The sequence below is a fragment of the Physeter macrocephalus genome, chromosome 20 (assembly GCF_002837175.3).
Source record: "Physeter macrocephalus isolate SW-GA chromosome 20, ASM283717v5, whole genome shotgun sequence".
Lineage (NCBI taxonomy): Eukaryota > Metazoa > Chordata > Mammalia > Artiodactyla > Physeteridae > Physeter > Physeter macrocephalus.
In genome coordinates, this window is record NC_041233.1 from 110473327 (window position 1) to 110493231 (window position 19905).

A 19905-nucleotide genomic window follows, 5' to 3' on the forward strand; every position below is an offset into this window, starting at 1 on the left:
GCGGGCTTCAGTAGTTGTGGCACGTGGGCTCAGTAGTTGTGGCTCGCGGGCTCTGTAGTTGTGGCGCACGGGCTTAGTTGCTCCGCGGCATGTGGGATCTTCCCGGACCAGGGCTCGAACCCGTGTCCCCTGCATTGGCAGGTGGATTCTTAACCACTGTGCCACCAGGGAAGCCCAATGTGGATTTCTTAAAAAAGATTGTCTATGATTTCCCAAATGTGGACATTATTTTTGTGCTTAAGGTGGGTATCAGGTTATTTAAAATTAAATATGCTTCATTAGAATAATATAGGTTGCTAAAGAGACTCTCCGTTTCAAATAATTAGTCAGTTTTTTTTAATATTAATGAACAGACTCAGGAAGTTTATCTAAATGTCTGCAGCACCTGTTGTTGTAGCCGATTCCTCCTCGGTGTTCTCCAAGTCACGCCCGACACGTATCTCATCCACGTGTCCAGCCACACGCCTGTGACAGCAGAGTCCCGGGACCACGACCTGTGCCCTGCCCGCCGCCTGCTTCCCACACACCAGCACGACCCTGTTCACATAGTGAACAGCCAATAACTCCTGGGGTTAATTCACAAAGAAAACCACAAACAGAAGAAACATCATCGAGTCTTAGAAACTTGCAGGGAATGTCAGGATGTCTGTTTGATCATAGAATGTGTTGATTCCCTTCAGCTGTTCCTACAAATATTGCTGGTTCCTTCCTCCTTGGGCCCAGTGAAAATGAGGCGGCGGTTCTGGGCGCGCAGGGATGCCGCCGGGCAGGAGCGGATGCCTGGGTGGGGGCGGGGAGGGCAGCCAGTGACCTTCACCCCAGCCCTGATTACCACGTTCTCTGCACTCATCACAGTCCGTGGTCTGGCCCTAGCAAGGCCATCGTAGCGGTGGGCCTGGTACACGGAGTCCAACGCTGCCCCAAGGAAGCCTCACTCACAAAATAGGTTTTCATTCCTCAGTCATCCTGGGAGCTTGGCCACCTGGCTGCTAAAAGCCGGGTGCCGCGTGGTCTTGGGAGACGCGGAGGGCACAGGGCCCGGGTCCCTGTGTGCACGGCTCTGTACACGCTTCGGCCGAGGAGACACCCACCACCTGGATGAGAGGACCCCCAAGCCGGGTGCAGGCCGTAGGTTCCGTAAGGTTTGAGGATGGGCGGGGCTGGTGAGCAGCCTGGTGTGTTGAATAATTAGGAGGGGAAGTGACGTCCTTCGGCAGGTCTGGTGACGTTAATCAGAGTCTATTCTGCCAGATTACAACCTATCATTTTTAATCTGCTTTTCATGAAGGACATTTCTAAGACTCAGCGGGCTGTAACATAACCTGAATGCACGAGTAATCATGAAACAGCTCACACCTGTTTTGTCTATTTTACAGGCACTGCTGGCACGTGTGTTACATCACAGGGACATACGTGACCCTCGCAAGCCACCCTTCTGTGGGGTCATAGTTTTTAGCCCCGTTTTACCAAAGAGGAAATGAGATGTGAACCGATGTCACCATACAATTAATCAGCCCCACACTTAGTAGGTGGCAGAGCCAGACGGGGACCCGCTGTTCGGCCTCAGCACCCACGCCACCAAGCACCGGGCCCGATGCTCTGCGCCCTTCTGTCTGTTACCAGTTCTGAGCGTGAAGCACTCGACTTTGCTGCATCCGTGCGCTGGGCTCGTGGACACCTACGAGACACTCCCATGTCTGGTCCCCTGCCCAGCGCATCTGGGAGCAGAATTCTGGTGACTCAGGACGCCCCCAGCTCTGAGAGTAAAGCAGATAGAGACACAGCGCAAGCCGTGGCGGGCATGGGCTCCTGCCGGCGCTGTCTGTGTGGGCCCGATTTAGGGGGTAACGGTGGCTGAATCTTCTGGCAGGGCTTCACTGGAGGAAGTAAAATTAGAGAATTTCCTAAAGAGAAGCTTTTACGTAATAGCTATTCTCAAAGTCCAAACTCCTTAGGCTGGTAAGTGAGGCATTGAGCCATCTGTTCCCAAGTCTCCGCCGCCCTCATCTCTCCCTCCTCTGCCCAGAAGTCCTCTCCATCCTTTGCACAAGCACAGAACTGCTGCCACGCCCCGGTGAAGCCTGCGTGGGTGTGTCTGTGCATGTAAACCCCATGTAGGTGTATCTGTGTGTAAACCCTACACAGGTGTATCTGTGTGTACAAACCCTACACAGGTGTATCTGTGTGTAAACCCTACACAGGTGTATCTGTGTGTACAAACCCTAAAGAGGTGTATCTGTGTATAAAAACCCTACAGAGGTGTATCTGTGTGTAAAGCCTACACAGGTGTATCTGTGTGTAAAAACCCTACAGAAGTGTATCTGTGTGTAAAGCCTACACAGGTGTATCTGTGTGTACACCACATGCAGGTGTACCTGTGTGCGTAACCCCTACACAGGTGTATCTGTGCGCGTAAACCCTACACAGGTGTATCTGTGTGCGTAAACCCTACAGAAGTGTATCTGTGTGTAAAGCCTACACAGGTGTATCTGTGTGTACACCACATGCAGGTGTACCTGTGCGCGTAACCCCTACACAGGTGTACCTGTGCGCGTAACCCCTACACAGGTGTATCTGTGTGCGTAAACCCTACACAGACGTATCTGTGCGCATAACTCCTACACAGGTGTATCTGTGTGTACAAACCCTAAAGAGGTGTATCTGTGTGTAAAAACCCTACAGAGGTGTATCTGTGTGTAACCCCTACACAGGTGTATCTGTGCGTGTAACCCCTACACAGGTGTATCTGTGCGCGTAACTCCTACACAGGTGTATCTGTGCGCGTAACCCCTACACAGACGTATCTGTGCGCGTAAACCCTACACAGACGTAGCTGTGCGCATAACCCCTACACAGGTGTATCTGTGTGCGTAAACCCTACACAGACATATCTGTGCGCATAACGCCTACACAGGTGTATCTGTGCACGTAACCCCCGCGTAGGTACCTCTGCATCTGCATCCCCACCTCAGGGTCTCGGCCCCACACTCCCTGCCACCCAGAGCCACCTCTCCTCCTCTGAGCCAGAATTCTTGCTCGTTCCCAGGCCCCCAGGGACCTGCTGTCACAGACACTGCCTTCCTCACTTCCCAGGTCAGCAACTGTGCAGTCCATGTTTGCCCGGAATGTCTTATTTCGGCACCTCATACGCACGCGTGTCATCCTTCTCCATGAGAATGTAGATTCACGACAGGGAGGTGCATTAATCGTTCTAACTTTGGCACAGGGATGGGCTCTGCCAGGGCCACCAGAAAAGGCTCGATGGATGGTGAGTGAATAAATGTTAACCAGAGAACCTAGAAAAAACAGCTCTGAAAACATCCAGATAAGAATCCATATTATAGCAAGTTCTTGCACTACATACAATGTATGTATGTATGTATGTCTCATCAATGAAACATGATACAGAGCTCACAAAGAAGAGGTTCTTCAAAAGGGGTTGGTGTTTGCGGACGTTGGATCAGAGACAGGTTTTTACTGTCTTCTCTCTAGCTATGCCCCGTTTCTCTATTTCCTGAAACGAATATACGCTGGCTCCACAGTCACAAAGCGTAGGGGGATTAAGTCACAGGGCTGCTCCAGCCCAGCCCACGCGCCACCTTCCCAGCGCCTGGTCCCGAGAGCACGGCCCCAGGCCAGGTCCTCCTGCTGAAGGGTGATGCAGGAGAAAGGCTTTGGCCCGGTGGGTGGGTCAGGGAGCTGAAATCAAGGGAAAGCTTGTCCTCGGGAGAAGAGAGTGAAGCCAACGCAGAGCAAAGTCTAGAAAGAGAGGAGAGAGTGCCCTGCGTGAGTCACCCCCAGCCAGGGCTTGTGCTGCCTGCGAGCAACGTCTGTTTCTGGCTTCAGCAAACATGGGATTCGTGTCCCTGGAAACTGAAATAACTCTGACTGCAAACAAGAACCCACCTTGCTGGGTCTCGGCGGGGATTAGACGGACGTCTGTAAAGAGCTTCGCCCCGCACAGGCCCCAGCTCCTCGTAACCACGCACCGTGAGCGCCGGACCCGGACGACGCCGGTCCCGGCTCACGGAAAAGCCCCGCCAGGACGGAGGGCACAGCCCTGCGGCCTGTACCCAGAGCAGCTCCCAGGCCTCGCGGCAATTTTCCATTTTGTCCTCACGATCCACATAACGAGGACGGGTAGAGGAATTGCCATGATCTTGATTCCAGACACGAGAAAATGCTGGAGGCCCAGAAACACTACGTTACTCGTCTCTAAAGACCAGATGAAGTTAGCAGCAGACCAAAACCAGAGAGCGCGCTTCCCCTCTTTCCCCGGCTCTGGGGCATTTTACATGAGGCCTCAGAAAAGATGCCTGCGGCTTTGCACCCGTTCACTAAGTTAGCGGCCACGTAGGTTCACAGGCCCCACTCCCCACTGCTCGGGAGTTTCAGAAGTTTGGTGGCAACTACGAGTGTCTCTGTGCCCTTAGCCGTTACCCATGACAAGCTGTCTGGGGGAAGATGAAGCCCAGGGCAGAGAGATGAAATAGACATTAATCCAGCGGGACAACTGGGTCATGGAAATCTGCTGAATAGCTTCACTGTTCTCCTGCCTTCATCAGATCATGGGTCTTTGTCGTTAATTCAAGAGATGCAAGCAGCGTTAGAGCTTCATGACACACAAGACAGCCCTTCGCTGGTGATGTAGTAACACACCTGAAGTCACCACGCTTTAAAGCAGGGGGACATGGGGGCATTGCTGCCGCGCTCAGGGAAGCGCGTGCCTTCAGCCGCCCCCTAACGTGACGTCACACAGACGGGCCCCGCCTCAGTCCCGGCTATGACACAGCCCTGTGCTCCCTGAAGCCAAGACCCTGAAGAACTGAAAGGAAAATGGATGAGGGTAAACCTGTGCATTCACTCAAAAGGGGGGCTCCAAGTTACTTGAGTGCAAATTATGCCTCAGGTTCCGGACGTGCCTTCAGGGAGCAAACCCAGAATATTCCACAAGAGAAGCACCTGCCTTTGCTTGTGGCTCGAGGTTCAGGAGTTGTTGACAAGCGCAGAGTGTGAACGCTGAGATCACACACAGAATCACAGAGACTCTGCAAAGAGGCACCTGGATTGCAATGCTCCCTGGAAACTTCTAGCTGTGAGACCCAATTCTGAGCAATATTTGGGTAACCTTAACTCTTTTAAGATAAGTCTATTGTGTGAGTCCACTGAAGTCAGAGGTGAACGCCCCAGCGGAGATGCAAAGCTGGAACCAGCAGTGAGAGGCTGCCTGGGTCAAACGAACCCACTTTCCCCAAGTCTTCAACCTGCTCAAGTCCCACCGACGCTGAGAAATAATTAACAACACGCAGTCATTTGCTCATTCACTGAGTGGATGTGTGCTGAACACCTACAGCGTTCCAGGAGGTGCCCTGGGTCCTAGAAAGGAGCAGGAACTCAACAGACTTGGCCGAGGCCCCACGGAGCTCCCAGCGTAGGGAAGAGGACAAACAAAAGCCATTACTACACGGATTCTAGAGGAAGTACAAACCACGTTAGGAAACATAAACAAGGATCCGAGAAGTAGTGATGGAGAGACCTGATTTCTACTTGGGATCAGGTAAGACTCCTCTGAGAGCAAGAGAGAGCCAAACGCAGGTCGGGTGGAAGAGAGGACAGACGCCTTGCAGTGGAAACAAGCTTGACCAGTTCCAGAAGCTGAAGAGGCTGGGTGCAGCCAGGAGCCCCAGCGTCAGAGGACTGGGCCCCTCCGTGGCGCCCTGGCGTCTTAATGACAACAGGAATCCTCTGATGACTTCAAAGAAGTGAATATGATCAGTCTTGTGTTTTAGAAAGAGTGCTCTGTGTCCTTTTGTACAAAAGATTGATTAAACTACTTTTAGACTGATTTTCTATCACTGCCCAAACAACCACACATATTAAAATGGATGAACTAAATCTACATGTATCAATGTGCATAAATTTCAGAAACATAATATTGAATTTTTGAAGGTCTGCCATTTGCAGAAAGATACAGTATAATTTACATACATTTAAACATGAAAAGAATGCTACATGTCATTCGTGGAAGTGTGAAAAGGACAGGTGTGAATTCCGGTGCAGTGGTTACTTCTGAGCAGGAAGGGAGGGAGGGTTGTCTACCTGCTCTGTATCACTTGGCTTCCTGAAGATTTAAAGCATAAACAGCAAGACGAGAACATGTATTGTCTCACTGGGATATATGAATATTTTTATTGCATTGTTTACATTGTTTATTTTATAATTTACCACTTAAAAAGGTTTTTCCATATGTTTAATCAGTACTTATCAATTAAATAGTCAATCTGGCCTGCTACTGACCCTCATGGAAGCCACACAATCTGAAGCATAATTAAGTAAAGTCACTCACTAGGTAAGAAGATTCCTAAGTCCCTGTATTCTTAGTGCTGGAGTAGGTATTCGTATGTTTAAAGTTCCAGTCAAATTGAAATATGGGTTAGTTAAATAAAAACTCACATTTTATAATTTTTAAAGCTCTAAGCTCTTGGTTTGATAACAGAGAGACTTGTCCGAAATCACATGCCTATTACTGGCCGGCTAGAACCCAGATTTCTCTCCTATTAATCTCACTTGTTTATTTACCATTATTGGCGTAAATGGAAAGCAAGATAGAAACCCCTCTCTCTGTGGTCTGCCCTGCTTTGCTTTAGTTAAGATGTAATGACAGAGTCCCTGCCTTCCCCTCCTGCTGCACCTGTGTCCTCAGGGTTCTCAGAAACGATGCTGTTGACCTAGTACATCCCCCCTCCGGCTCAGCAGGTCCTGGGAAAGGGCCTGAGTCCGGCATGGAAACCGCAGCCGAGCAGAACTACCTTCTGATTGGCTGTCCGGGCAGAACCACCTTCTGATTGGCTGTCCGGGCAGAACCACCTTCTGATTGGGGAGATTACAGGGAGAGGAATTTATCCAAATTCAACACGTGATCTCTGTCCTCAAAGCAACGAGCGTGGCTCAATGGGACAAGAAGGCAGATGAAATGCTAGCTCACCTGTTTCTGAAGCAGAAATCAAGACAGATGTTCTGATGAGTGTGAGTTCACCCACGTGAGCCTCAAGAGAGGCCATTTCCCATCAGGCCAGTCCTGACACAGCCAGGAATGAGTGGATGCAAAGACGAAATATTTAAATTATCTTGAGATTGAATCCGAGGAAACGATGTCATTAGCCTGCTGCCTTCGCAAACTGTTTAACATCTGACTCAAAAGAGTTTACAGATGAAGGTTGCCAACATCTCGATTTTCATTGCATTTTCCCCCTAAAATGTGGGCTTGGGGTGAATGGCTGCAGTGGGTTCAGGGTGAGAGAGGTCACTTCAGTCTCAGAAAGATGAGTGTTTTGGAAAACGGCGCTCCACCCTGGCAAATGCCACAGTAGGTCAGGCACGTGAAGACTCTGGGGGGCTTCGCAGGTGGGCGGGCGGTCCGGTGGTTACGACTCCTCCTTCCAATGCAGGGGGCGTGGGTTTGCTCCCTGGTCAGGGAGCTAAGATCCCACATACCCCGGGGCGGAAAAAACCAAAACATACAACAGAAGCAACACTGTAACAAATTCAACAAATATTTTAAAAATGGTCCACATCCAAAAAAGAAATCTTAAAAAAACAAAACTCCGAGGCTGTGACTCCTGCGTGTGACGCTGGCACCGACAGCCCCCTCCACACCCCCACAGACAGCATCTTACCACAGTCTGTCCGTCCGGGGTCCGGAATTCCACGAGGAGGCGGCCGCAAAGCAGCACAGCGGGGGTGGGGGAATGGTGTCTGCATTCCTGGTCACAGCACAGCTTCCTCCGCCAGGAGCACCGGCTCAGAGCATCCTCACCAGGAGACGTGGGCTCCGCCGCGTCAGCACCTCACCCGGGGGCCCCAGGCCACACAACCGATGTTCCTTCTGGCGCCCGGGCCCTCTCTGGCCATGCATCCGGCCGGCTTCCTTCTCTTTGGGGGTCCCTGGCGGGCAGCTCTGCCCCTCACAGCCCAGCCCTTGGTGACTAGGCTCCAGAAAGGGCTGTCAGTTTTAGAGAATCTTCCACAGACACCAGAACGGGCCCTTTCAGAGCCTGAGGACACGACATCATCAAGCTGCAACACCAACCCACCTTCACCCACAAGCCTATGACCTTCCAGAAGCCGTGCAGGCGGTTCTGTTCTGCTCTTGGCCCACAGCCCTCAGGTGACAGGAGACGGTCTGACCCCTCAACAAAACCCAGCCTCGTCCAGAACATCACGATGTCCAGCAACTGGGACCAAAGCACCACTGTGGACAATCAGAGAGGCCTCCAGAGGCTTGAGGACAAGGATACTGTTCAGAGCCGTCTTACTAGGAAAACAATGGAACGATCGTCAAGGAATATGACCAGCAAATTGCACTATATTCGTATGTAGTCAGTAGAAAGCCCGCTCTTGGCGGAGGGATAAATTAGGAGTTTGGGATTGACATATACACGCTACTATGTATAAAATAGATAAGCGACAAGGACCTACTGTATAGCACAGGGAACTATATTCAACATCTTGTAGTAACCTATAAGGGAAAAGAATCTGAAAAAGAATATATATATATGTATGTGTAACTGAATCACTTTGCTGTACACCTGAAACTAACACAACATTGTAAATCAACTATACTTCAAAAAAAATTAAATTAAAAAAACTTTAAACACCCCGCCCAACACAAACGCACACAACAGGGGAAAAAAGACAACGAGAATAATACCAAAAAGTTTAAAAGGCATGTTGATAGTGAGAATTATGAGTGACTTTGCTTTTCATAATTTTTGGTATCTTCAAATTGTCTATAATGAATATGCATATTTTTAGAATCAGAAAAATTATATGTATATACACGTCTCTCTATGGATGTGTACGTGTGTATATATATATATATATATACACACACACAAGAATGTGTACGTGCGCATGCGTACATTTACGTCTCTGTGTGCACATGTATGTGTGTGCATCCGTGTGCGCATAAAATAAAATGACTCAAGTTTTGGCTGGGCCTCAAGAAAGCATACTTGGTAGAAAAATATGGTCAAATGAACGCTTTCTTATAATATCCAGGCTTTTAGGCACGGAACTATGAAATGAAGGATCCATTCTGTTAAATCCCCGGCCTGATTTAGGTTGTAGGTTTGAAGAAAAAAAAAGTTGACACTGAAGACGTGCTGTATCTCAGAATTTCCAAGGGTCTGACCAGTCCCAGAACCCTTCCCCAAACCGGGAACATTGCAGTTGAGAGATGGCAGAGCGCCTGGTCCAGCCCTTCCCTGTGTTTCACACACACAGGAAGAAACAGAGACCAGAGAGGGTGAGCCACTTGCCCAGGGGCACACAGCTCACAAGTGCTGTGCTAAATTAGAAGCCACACCCTAGGACCCCTGCCCGCTTCACTCCCTGCACTATCTCAACTCCAGTAACCTAAACACGCTGAGAACAAGTCCAAGACCCAGTGATTTTCATAATTTCTACAAATCCCGTGATGCTGCAGAAGGCGCGTTTTCTGGGCTTGACGTCACAGAGCTGAGAGCTCCAGTGTTTCTTTGCCTTCGCTGGTGAAACGACCAGCCAGAAGGACCTGGGAAGATCCGGCCGCCTGTGCACCTCGTCCCGGGGCCACCGGGACTCCACAGCGGCGACAAGTGCCCCCGAGTTCACAGCCTGAGTGATCAGGCCCCAAGGCCACCCCCCCGCCACCTGGGCCACGTCGAAGCCACACGAGGTCAGCTGGATTAAAAGCCCTTGCGCAAAAGCGTAAAAGTCTTCTCAGAGCCTGTAAGGCTGACCAAGAGGCTACAGGTGCCTACAGTTCATTTCAAAGTTTCACGCAGGTATTCCACCTCATTTGGCACATAACTGGGCCTACATCTTCCATCTCAATGTTTCTCCTCAAAATATCAAACCCTTTACAATAAGTAGTAAGAACGGTTGCACGAGAAAGGAATCAAGGTGCTGTCTGTTTGACATAAAAGAAACGAAGACAATTTTTCTTTATATCTTGACTTCGACATCAAGATGATTATCTACATGGATAAAAGTACTTTGTCTTATTTCCTACTCAATCAAACAGTGATTTCCATGCACTCAAAAGACAGGAATTGGCACAGGTGAGAGCCTCGTGCAAACTGACGGGATCAACACACGGCAGAGCTGTGACATAAGCTGAGGGCTGGATCTACTGCCCGTCATGTTTCTATTCCCTGTGTCACCCCGGTGACTTGACTCGGCACTGACCAAAGGACCAGGGAGGGTGAGGCTTCTCCCCTCACACAAGGCCCCCTGCACTCAGAGCCCAGAAGTGCCTGGCCTTTGGGAGACACAGACCTTGACATCTAGGGACCTGGGCCTCATGGGAGGGCAGGCTGAGGGCCGCACACAGAGCTGCAGGGTGGGCAGCACAGGTCCCGAGGAGCCGCCACAGCCCCCTGGCCACTGGCCAGCCAGAAGGAAGGAGCTAGAGGGCAGGGGTGGCTGGAGAGTGCAGCACGCAGCCCATCCTTTCCAAGGTGACCCCTCGATCCAGCCCACCCGCGTGCTCTTCTCAGGGGTGATGATGGCTCCCCGGCTGTCTGCATATGTGCCCCGGTCTCTGGATCCTAAACACTGGTGATGATGATGAGGTGGGGCTGTGTTGAAAACAGCAATAATACAGATTCCTCTCTTAGGACCCAGACCTCGGATGCCCGGTGCCGACGTGTAAGAAGTCCGGGGACACCAGATGCCCGGCTGGAGGGAGCACAGGGAGAGTCCACGGAGACACTGTGCTGGGCGCCGGGTCCAGCCCCGCTGCCCTCGTACTCCCAGCCGGGCTGCAGACGCGCGTGTATGCCTCCAGATCATCCATTTGAGCCTCCCCGCCAGACCTGCCCAGACTGCAGGTTTATAAGCCAAGTCAACTCTGTTGTTTTGAGCCAGTATGTTTGGACTGGTCCGTTATGCACCCGCCTGGACGGGGCTGCCACCAGAGCAGGAACCTGCAGCAAGCTCAGTGGTCCCAGCTGGGCAGCAGGCAGCCAGTGGGCACATGCCTCTGGGCTCTGAAGTAATTGCCAGCGGGGCTCCGAGGACAGGTGGATGGGGTTCCTGGACATGGCTCTGGAGGGCAGGGCTCAGCAGCACCGTGGCCACGTGATGCTGGAGACGGAGGATGCGCTGGGTGGGCTGGATGATACTGGAGGAGACTTCCAGGCAGGGCCTGGGTGACCCTACTGAGCTCTGTCTCTGTGACTTGATGAGATGCGAGAGGAGAGTTGAAGAAGGAAGGGTTCCGTTTTCAAGTGCGATTTGGAGGAAATATACAGGAACCAGGCCCCACTGGGTTGGAAGATAAAGCTCTTCTCTTTCCCAGCCCTTCCGATATTGTCAAATTAAGATGGGGCCTCACAGCAAAGATCAATCCAGGTGGCACAATCAGATCCCCTGTTAAGACCTCCTAAATATCTGAGGGGACAGTAGACACAGGCCCTGGAGGTCCAAGGTAGAGAAAGGACTTATGTGGATTTGTGGATGTAGCTTTTGTCTAGTGGCCTGAATCCCAACAGATCCACAGAAAACCCACAACGTTTTTAAGATAATCGTACAGGAAGAGACGCTGCCAACTTGGAGTAACCGGAACAGATCAGCACAAAGAGAAACCAGGAAACAGGCGGAGAAAACCACTCAGCTGCAGACACCAGGCACTTCTTATGAAAAAGAAGGATGACTCAGAGGGCAGAACCAAGAATCCAGAAGGCAGAGCCAAGAGCATTGAGATCACTCCCAGGAATAGGAACCCAGCCAACTTGGGCCTGACTGTGCCGCGGGGCTGTCATGGGCCAGAGGTCACCGTGTGCCCCCATTCCCCTGTCTGAACAGGACAGTTGAGATGGTTAATTTTATGGGTCAGCTTGGTTGGGCCACAGGACCCAGGTGTTTGGTCAAATACCAGCCCAGACGTTGCTGTGAAGGTATTTTTAGATGGGATTAATATTCGCATCAGTAGACTTGGAATAAATAGTTCACTCTCCACAGTGTCTGATAAGACTTGCTTCCTGGGTCACAGACAGCATCTTCTCCCTGTGTCCTCAGGTGGAGGAAAAGGGGCGAGGGAGCTCTCGGGAGTCTGTGCTATGAGGGCACTGATACCATCATGGGGCTCCACCCTCATGCCTCATCACCTCCCAAAGCCCCCCCTTCCTAATACCAGCACCAGGGGATTAAGGTTCAACATGTGAATTTGGAGAAGACAGACATTTAGCCCACGGCAGGCACTAAGTCTGTGGGGCTGGTCATTAGACGACCATGGCAACTGGAATGAGCATCCTGTTACCCGTGCTGTGGACTACAGCCCACGGCACTGGGAAGCTACCGGCCGTCCAACATCGTAATACGTGTGTCTTTAAATGACCACCCTGACCGCTGTATGAGGAACCGATCAAGGGGGAAGGGCAGCTGTGTGAAGCCCACCTGGAACCACTGTAGTGGGAGCGGGAGGTGACGGTGGCTCAGACAAAGGCAGCAGACTTGGCATCTGTACCAAGGTCCTCATGACTAAGGCTTTCCAGAAAACGGTGCTAACAGCATCCAACAGCGGCACAGTGGTTATCAGCTTACAAGACGTTCTCTCCACAACATCCCACGGAATGGGATCCCTTTGTGATTCAGTACATCTCAGTTCTGTAAAATTAACACATGGCCTACTCCATCAAGGCCTAGAGAGCAAAGCTCCATCAATTTACATAGCGGAAATGCCACAATTAATTAGGAATAAAAATTATATTAAGTTACAAATCTATGACATGGTCTAGGTGCCCCCTCCCGGCCTTCCTTCCGTTCTCTGCTGTGCCGGGCTCCTCTGAGCCCCATCTCCCCTGGGACGTCCCCTGCCGTCCTCCTTCGCCAGGCCTCCTCATCCTTCAGACCCCAACTCAAAATCCCTTCATCAGATGCTTTCATAGGGGTTTATTCCTTTCATTTAGGCCACTTGTCTGCTTGTTATTACACATGAATTAACACGATTATATTTTTAATGCCTTTCACCTTATTGGAACCTAAGCTGCAAGGGGTGGGGGGTGAGGACCTGTGCCCGTTTTCGATGCCATGGCATTCCCAGCACCTAGAACTGTGCCTGACCTGGGGTAGACATTCGATAAATGTTTGAGAAAGAAAGAAACTGGCTTTTAATCGGTCAAATATTGCAGAAGACCTGTAATGGCTTCAATTTCCAAGGCACTGTTTAATATTCGTTCCGGCAGGAGTTGGGCTGTTGGCAAAAGGCAAACTCCTGGAAGTTTCTGCTGTATTCCAGAAGTCATTGCTCATCGTTAACTATGTCCCAAAGAGGTGCAGGTGCCAACACTATACTTTTAGCATAATTACAATAAATCCAAGAGAAAAACTGAAACCAAGGCCACAGTGGAGACACTAATCCCTTGAACTCCTGAGAAAGGCAGATTTGCCCTGAGTCACCAGGGGAAGATGTGCAAAATGACGGGGCTGGTTTCTGGTCTGCACACTGACGGCCTCTCGGGGCACCTCTAAGGCCAACCCCACATCTGTCCTCCTGGGTCACGAAGCCTTGGAGGTAGGGAGGCCGAGGGGCATTACAGCTGCCTAAGTAATTCCAGCTTCACTGCGGAGCTATGATTATGGACAATTTATGCTGTCGGCGTTTAGAAAAAAACTGAAATAGGATCCCAGATGGAGGCACCACAGCACAGAGGGCCCCCCAGTACAGGGACAAAAGTGGACTAAAAAGAGGCCTCCTGCCTTCCTGCTGACAACGTGGCTACTTGTATCAGAACGTATGGAAATGAAATCAAGCACTGGCGACTGCCAGGAAAGATGTTCAGAGATGAGGTTCCAGAACCTTCTGTTCTGCCAGGGCTGGAGCCAGCAGCAGGCAAAGTCCTCTGCAGGTGAAGGAGGGGCCGCCCTAAGGAATGCCCAGACACTAGGACAGCAAGATGACCACACAAAGCCAGGCTGCCCCAACAGCTCAGTTCTGATCTAGGATGGACGCTTAACTGTTTTCTCCCCTCCTCCCAAGCCCAAGACTGCCTTAAATCCTGTAAGCAAAATCTTTGAGCTATTTTCATTCTGTGTTCAAATTATATTATCAGCAATGCCTGTGCAATTGACATTAAAAGCTGGAAAGGGGCTTCCCTGGTGGCGCAGTGGTTGAGAGTCCGCCTGCCGATGCAGGGGACGCGGGTTCGTGCCCCGGTCCGGGAAGGTCCCACAGGCCGCGGAGCGGCTGGGCCCGTGAGCCATGGCCGCTGAGCCTGCACGTCCGGAGCCTGTGCTCTGCAACGGGAGAGGCCACAACAGAGAGAGGCCCACGTACTGAAAAAAAAAAAAGCTGGAAAGACTTTCTTCCTTTAAAATTTTGCTTTGTTAGGCCCCAAAGGGAGAGTTGTAATGCCAGTTACCAGAAATGTGCATTCCCTGGGCTGTCCCTGGGCAAATCTGAGTGCCATGGAGAGCTTCCTTCTGCATTTCAGGGGTGGGGAGGGAGGAGGATTCTAACAATAGGACCCCATTAGCTGGGGATAAAAGGCCAAAGGGCAACATCGGCGTCCATTAAGGGTCCTAATTAGAGGCTGCGTAACTGTTGGTAGATGAGGACCGGAGGAAGGCGACAACAGGCCAGGCATAGAGTGAACTGGCCCCTCCACTGAGGGCAGCGCAGGGGCTTAAAAACCTGACCGTAAAGTGCCTTCAGTGCTTTGAGCGAAATAAAGCTTATTACATTGATTTGTTCTTTTTCTTTCCCTTAAAATAGATGTGAGGGTGGGTGGAGACAGAGGGTGTGGTTCTGTAGGAACCGAAGAAGTGGTAGAATTTTTAAAAACCTTCCTTCTTTAACGTTACAGGCGCAGCCCCCCGAGGGAGGCTGGGGTCCCCCAGCACGAGCGCGGGTCGGGGGTGGGAGGCTTGCTGCGGAAATGCATGTAACCTCCCCTCCGGCAGTGTCAGCCGGTTCCACGCAGTCTTTATTTAAATGTTGCTCCTTTTCCTACGCCCTCGTCCCCGCGCCATCATGCAGTCAGGCACGTTCAAACCTGAGCAACAAGCACTGCTGGTGGGCCGTCTGGTCGGTCAGCGGGGCAAAGGCTCCGTGAAAAGAAAGCACGCGCTGTGCACCAGCCCCCAGCACCCCACGAGCCCTCAGCAATCCCGTTAGCATAAGCAGGCGGCCCTGGGGGTCGCGGGGGTCCCGGCCGACGGGCATCGGAGGAGAGAGCGAGAGGCGCCTCCGCACCTTCCTCCCCTCCCCCGGGGACCAGGTCCGGGAGGGACCTCCCACCCGCTTCCTGTGGCCCCGCGGGATGGACGCTCCAGAGGCAGCGCGGCCCGGCCATGACCGTCCGCGAGGCAGGGCCCGGGCAGCCCGGCACCGAGCCCAGGCACACCTCGGAAGGGGGAAGCGGCCGGGCCCGCCATACTACAGCGTGGCCGCGAGCCCGGGCCGCCTGCCCAAGGAGCGCTCAGCCTGGGCAGCGGGGCGCGGGCGCGGGGTGCGGCTCCTCCCCGCTGGGCTCCGGGCCGCTCCGCCCCCGGGTTGGCTCCGGCTGGGCTGGGCGCGCGGAGGCGCGACTGGAGGCGGAAAGGACAGCGGCCACGCCGCCCCCGGGGCTGGGTGCTCGGAGGCGGTCACCGCGGGCACAGCGCGGGGGCTGGCCGTCACCCGCTTCCGGCAGGAGCGCCCTAGACTCCCCCCGCGCCGCGGAGCGGGACGGAGGTCCGCCCACCCCGTTCCCCACACCCCCGCAGCGAGCGGGGCCACCCCCGGCCGCCGCCCCACGCCCCCGCCCCGGCGGCCGCCCCGGGACCCCCGCCCGCTTATCCTCCGCCTCCTGGGGCGTCTCGCCGCTGCCTCCCCACCTCGGGGCCCACCCCTACCTCTCAGCTCTGCGCCTCGCCCTCCACCCCGGCGCCCACCCGAGCCCGGGACCCGGAACCCTCGCCGGGGTCTCCGACGCGCATGCGCGGGGCTCTTCCCGCGCACCTGTGAGAACGCCCGGGGGCGGGGCGGCCGCCTTCCGCGCACCTGTGCGAGCGCCCGCGGGTTCCCGAGCATCTTCCCGCGCGGCCAGGCCCGGCCCGACGAGTGCCCCCTACGCCCCTGGCCCGCCACTCACCGCGTCCGTGGAGGCCGCGCCAGGAGCCCCGCCGCTCCGAGCAGCGCGCCGAGGCGGGGACGTGGGCGAGAGGGCGGCCGCAGCCCCCGGCAGGGCGCGCAGGCTCCGGGCTGGAGCGCGCCGGCGCGGCCCCGAGTCGAGGTCAGCCCGCCCCGCGCCCTCCGCTCGCTTAACCCTTTCCAGGCGCAGGGAGGTCCCGCGGACACCCGGCTCGAGGCGGGGGAGCGGCGCCCACCGCAGGCGCATCCCTGCGCGCACGGGAGGGGCGCGGGCTGCGCGCTGGACCCTGCGGCACCTCGTAGATGCTAAGCTTTAATGCAGCAACTCCCCCAACAAGGAGCGAGGAACAGGTTACCGCCAGCGCTCTAGGCTTTGCCAGCTCTATTTTGTGTCCTAGCCCCCCCCCAAAAAAAAACCATGAAATAATGTAATGTAGTCTTTATGATTTGGAAAGTTAGGGACGATGCATTGTTGAAATATTTAGTGGTTAAGAAAACTGCCTACATCCTTAGGGACTCCAGAATAAAAAGGAAAACATTCAGAACACCCAAGTAGAGGAAGCGCTGAAACTTGTTCTTGTATCTGGAGACGTGGCCCCCACCAGCTTCAGGTCCCTGCAGCGGGATCGGGGCGCAGGGCGACGAGGGACCCCCCCGAACCTCGAGCCACGGTGAGGAGCGAGGTCCCCAAAGACCTGACAGCGGAGAGGGACGAAGTGCCCCCGACCTGGGCTGCTTTCTGTTCCTGCGCGCAGCTGCTTCCTGCCGGGTCAGCTCTAGTTAAGACTGGACCCCTGATGGTAAATGCTATTTTTAAAGGTTTCGTGGAAAAGTGATTAAATTTCCATAGGCACAGAGAGCCTGAGCCTTTACTTCTTTTTCTTTTTAAAAATTTTGCCTTCAAACAGTCCCTGCCAGTTAAATGTTATGGGCCCTTCGGTTTTCAGTACCAGAGTTAATACCCTGAGAACATCCTTAAAAAACATCTTTGTTTACTTGCTAAGTAGAATACATCAAGATTTGGGTTAAAGGAAGCAGAAAGTGAGCAAACTATTGGGAAATAACTTTTTTAAATGATCAGTTAGGGACTTCCCTGGCAGTCCAGTGGTTAAGACTCCGCCCTTCCAATGCAGAGGGCACGGGTTCCATCCCTGATTGGGGAATGAAGATCCCACTTGCTGGGTGGCCAAATAAATAAATAAAATTTTAAAAAATATATCAGTTAACTCTAGCTGAAACAGACCATTTGGAGGCTGAAATAATTCCCATCATGCGCCATTTTTATTTTACCCATTGTATGTCAGAAATATTTTAGAATCTACTGGGATATTTTCAGTGCATCTCTGTTTACCTTTTTACATGGAGACCGCATGTAACTAGCTTACCCTACACCATGATTTAAAGATGTCTGGAGGGGAGTTTAAATGCATTTCCCCAGCACCCGTGCCATCTTTTCAAGAGATACACTGCGCTGACCCACAGCATCAGGGCTTCATCTGGCCTCCCCGCCCACCTTTGTGGATAAGCCCCAGTGACCACCCAGCTTTCCCCAGTCACAGGTGCTGTCCCCACAGAGGTCCTGGTCTGTCCTCTCCACCACTCTGCCAGCTTCCAGAGATCTGCTAATAAGTCATACTTAACTTCTCTTCCCACTGGATTTTACAGTGCTTGGCATATACTAAGTTCTCAATAAATATTTATTGAAGGAATGAAAACATAAATGAATTAACTTAAAACATCCATGCAACCTCTACACCATCTAGTAGAGGAGTGTGGGGAACCCCATTTATTTTCAGACTTTAGATGTTTTATTTTTATTTGTTTGTTTGTTTTTGCGGTACGCGGGCCTCTCACCGTTGTGGCCTCTCCCGTTGCGGAGCGCAGGCTCTGGACGCGCAGGCTCCGCGGCCGTGGCTCACGGGCCCAGCCGCTCCGCGGCACGTGGGATCCTCCCGGACCGGGGCACGAACCCGCGTCCCCTGCATCGGCAGGCGGACTCTCAACCACTGCGCCACCAGGGAAGCCCTAGATGTTTATTTTTAAAACTGCACTCTGGCCCCAATATGGTCAATGGAAATTGCAGAGGAACATGACATTTAATTAGGAGTTCATTCAAATGCCAGGGACCTCTAGATTTCCTGAAATTGAAGCTGGGGTATAAGAATGTCAAGAAGAAGGACTAGCTATCTTCAATATTTTTTAAAAACATCCATTTCAAGAAAACTATTTTACTGTTTAAATCCTCCGCAGCTCAGGGACAGCCTGCTCGCGCACGGCAGACTTGAAGCGTGCAAACATATCGCCACGCAAAACTGTGCCCCCAAAATAGAACCGAAGCTCGTGGAATCATCGTGGGCGTGATGGTTTACAGGCCCCTGAACGCAGAGTCTGGGGAGCCGGGTTCCAGGTTCGGGGGACTGTGAACCACATTTGGAAGCTGCCTGGAGCAGCGGAGAGAACAAGCCTTTGGAATTCGGCCGGCTGGATTCCCAACACCAAGCTCACCACTCCAGGTCCTGTGCATTTTGGACAAGACACCGTGCCCACTGTCCTTCTGTGTAAAGTGGTGGTATGGCTGCCCTCCCCACGGGACAGACCGAGATGATGGACACAGTGCACTTCGTGCCTCGGGTCTTAATCTTGGGGCAGCACCACTCACACTTGTCGCTTCTGTCACGCCCCCCCAGGGTGATCTCCAGCAGATATTTTTACCTCCCCAGTTGTGTGCTTCCCCATAGAGTTTGTATCGTGCGCACAAGGGGCACGGCTGGTAAGTCGCAGCTGCTTGTTCTGAGCCCCGTTAGGACCCTGGATGGTGTTTTCCTACGTGTGCTAGTGCCAGATAACAGATCATTTCCCCAAAGTTTTAGCAGCTCATAAGAGTTCATGCACCACCCCACTCAGCCTTCCAGAAGGAAAAAAAAAAAGCAATTAAATTCCAGTAGCTGTCAGGAATTGATCCAACTGCTACAAAGCACTTTGAGTCTCTTGGCATGAAAAATTAATTAGAATATCTGTGTGTTGTCGTGGAAACCGCATTCCCTGGTTCATTCTATCCATTTTGTACAAAAGGAAAGCCCTCTTCCCCCCAGTGCCCCGCTATGTTCACCCAAGCCCAGCCTGACTACTCTCTTCAGCTCTGATGAACTCTGGGTGTGTCTGCATCCTTTCGTAAGCTACTCCTGAAATACTGGAAGCTCTTCTTCTCATGTCTGAGTGTTTCCAAGTATCTTATAAGCCGGTGCCTGAGAACCCTGTGCTCAGAATAGAGGATGCCGCCCAGCTCTCTGGAACATCACTGACTCCTGACTGTTAGCGGTGCATAAAGATGGGGCCGTGCACCGGTCGTGTCAGTGCAAACATTTCATATCATACACAGTCCCTGGTCCAAGCTAATGCCCTAGTTATCCGGATTGGAACAGGACAACAGAGGCCTGTCTCTTTAGCCTCATACAACGGCCAGCACTGTGCTGGGGCGAAGTCATCCTCACTCGCTGCCGAATCAGTGATCGAGTGGTGCCTCGTTGGGCTGAGCGCCACTCTGGGTTGCGCTGCACAGCGGTCTGCGTGGGCGACGTCACGCGGTCCTGCGCGCACGTTTCCTCGGCAGACTGCAAGCTACCAGGAGGCGACAAATTCTCGTCCATCAGTCAATATGACCATCATTAAATGGCCAATAAGGTTATTAGTATCGATCCTAGTAAATCTTCTTTTGGAAAAGAAACAAAAATTTGATAATTAAAGTATTTTCAAGGTATGCATTTATAACGTTAGAACAAGTTATCTGC

The 19905-nt window shown here is 52.5% G+C and overlaps 1 protein-coding gene across 1 annotated transcript in view; it reads right to left on the reverse strand.

Annotated features, from left to right (window-relative positions):
- KBTBD11 (kelch repeat and BTB domain containing 11) overlaps positions 1 to 16205 on the reverse strand; it is a 26682-nt gene extending 10477 nt beyond the window's left edge. The window contains exon 1 of the mRNA XM_024115797.3: positions 16119 to 16205. The gene's annotated coding sequence lies outside the window, so the exon portion shown is untranslated. The remainder of the gene's footprint in view (positions 1 to 16118) is intronic.
- Between the last annotated feature and the right edge of the window lie 3700 nt (positions 16206 to 19905).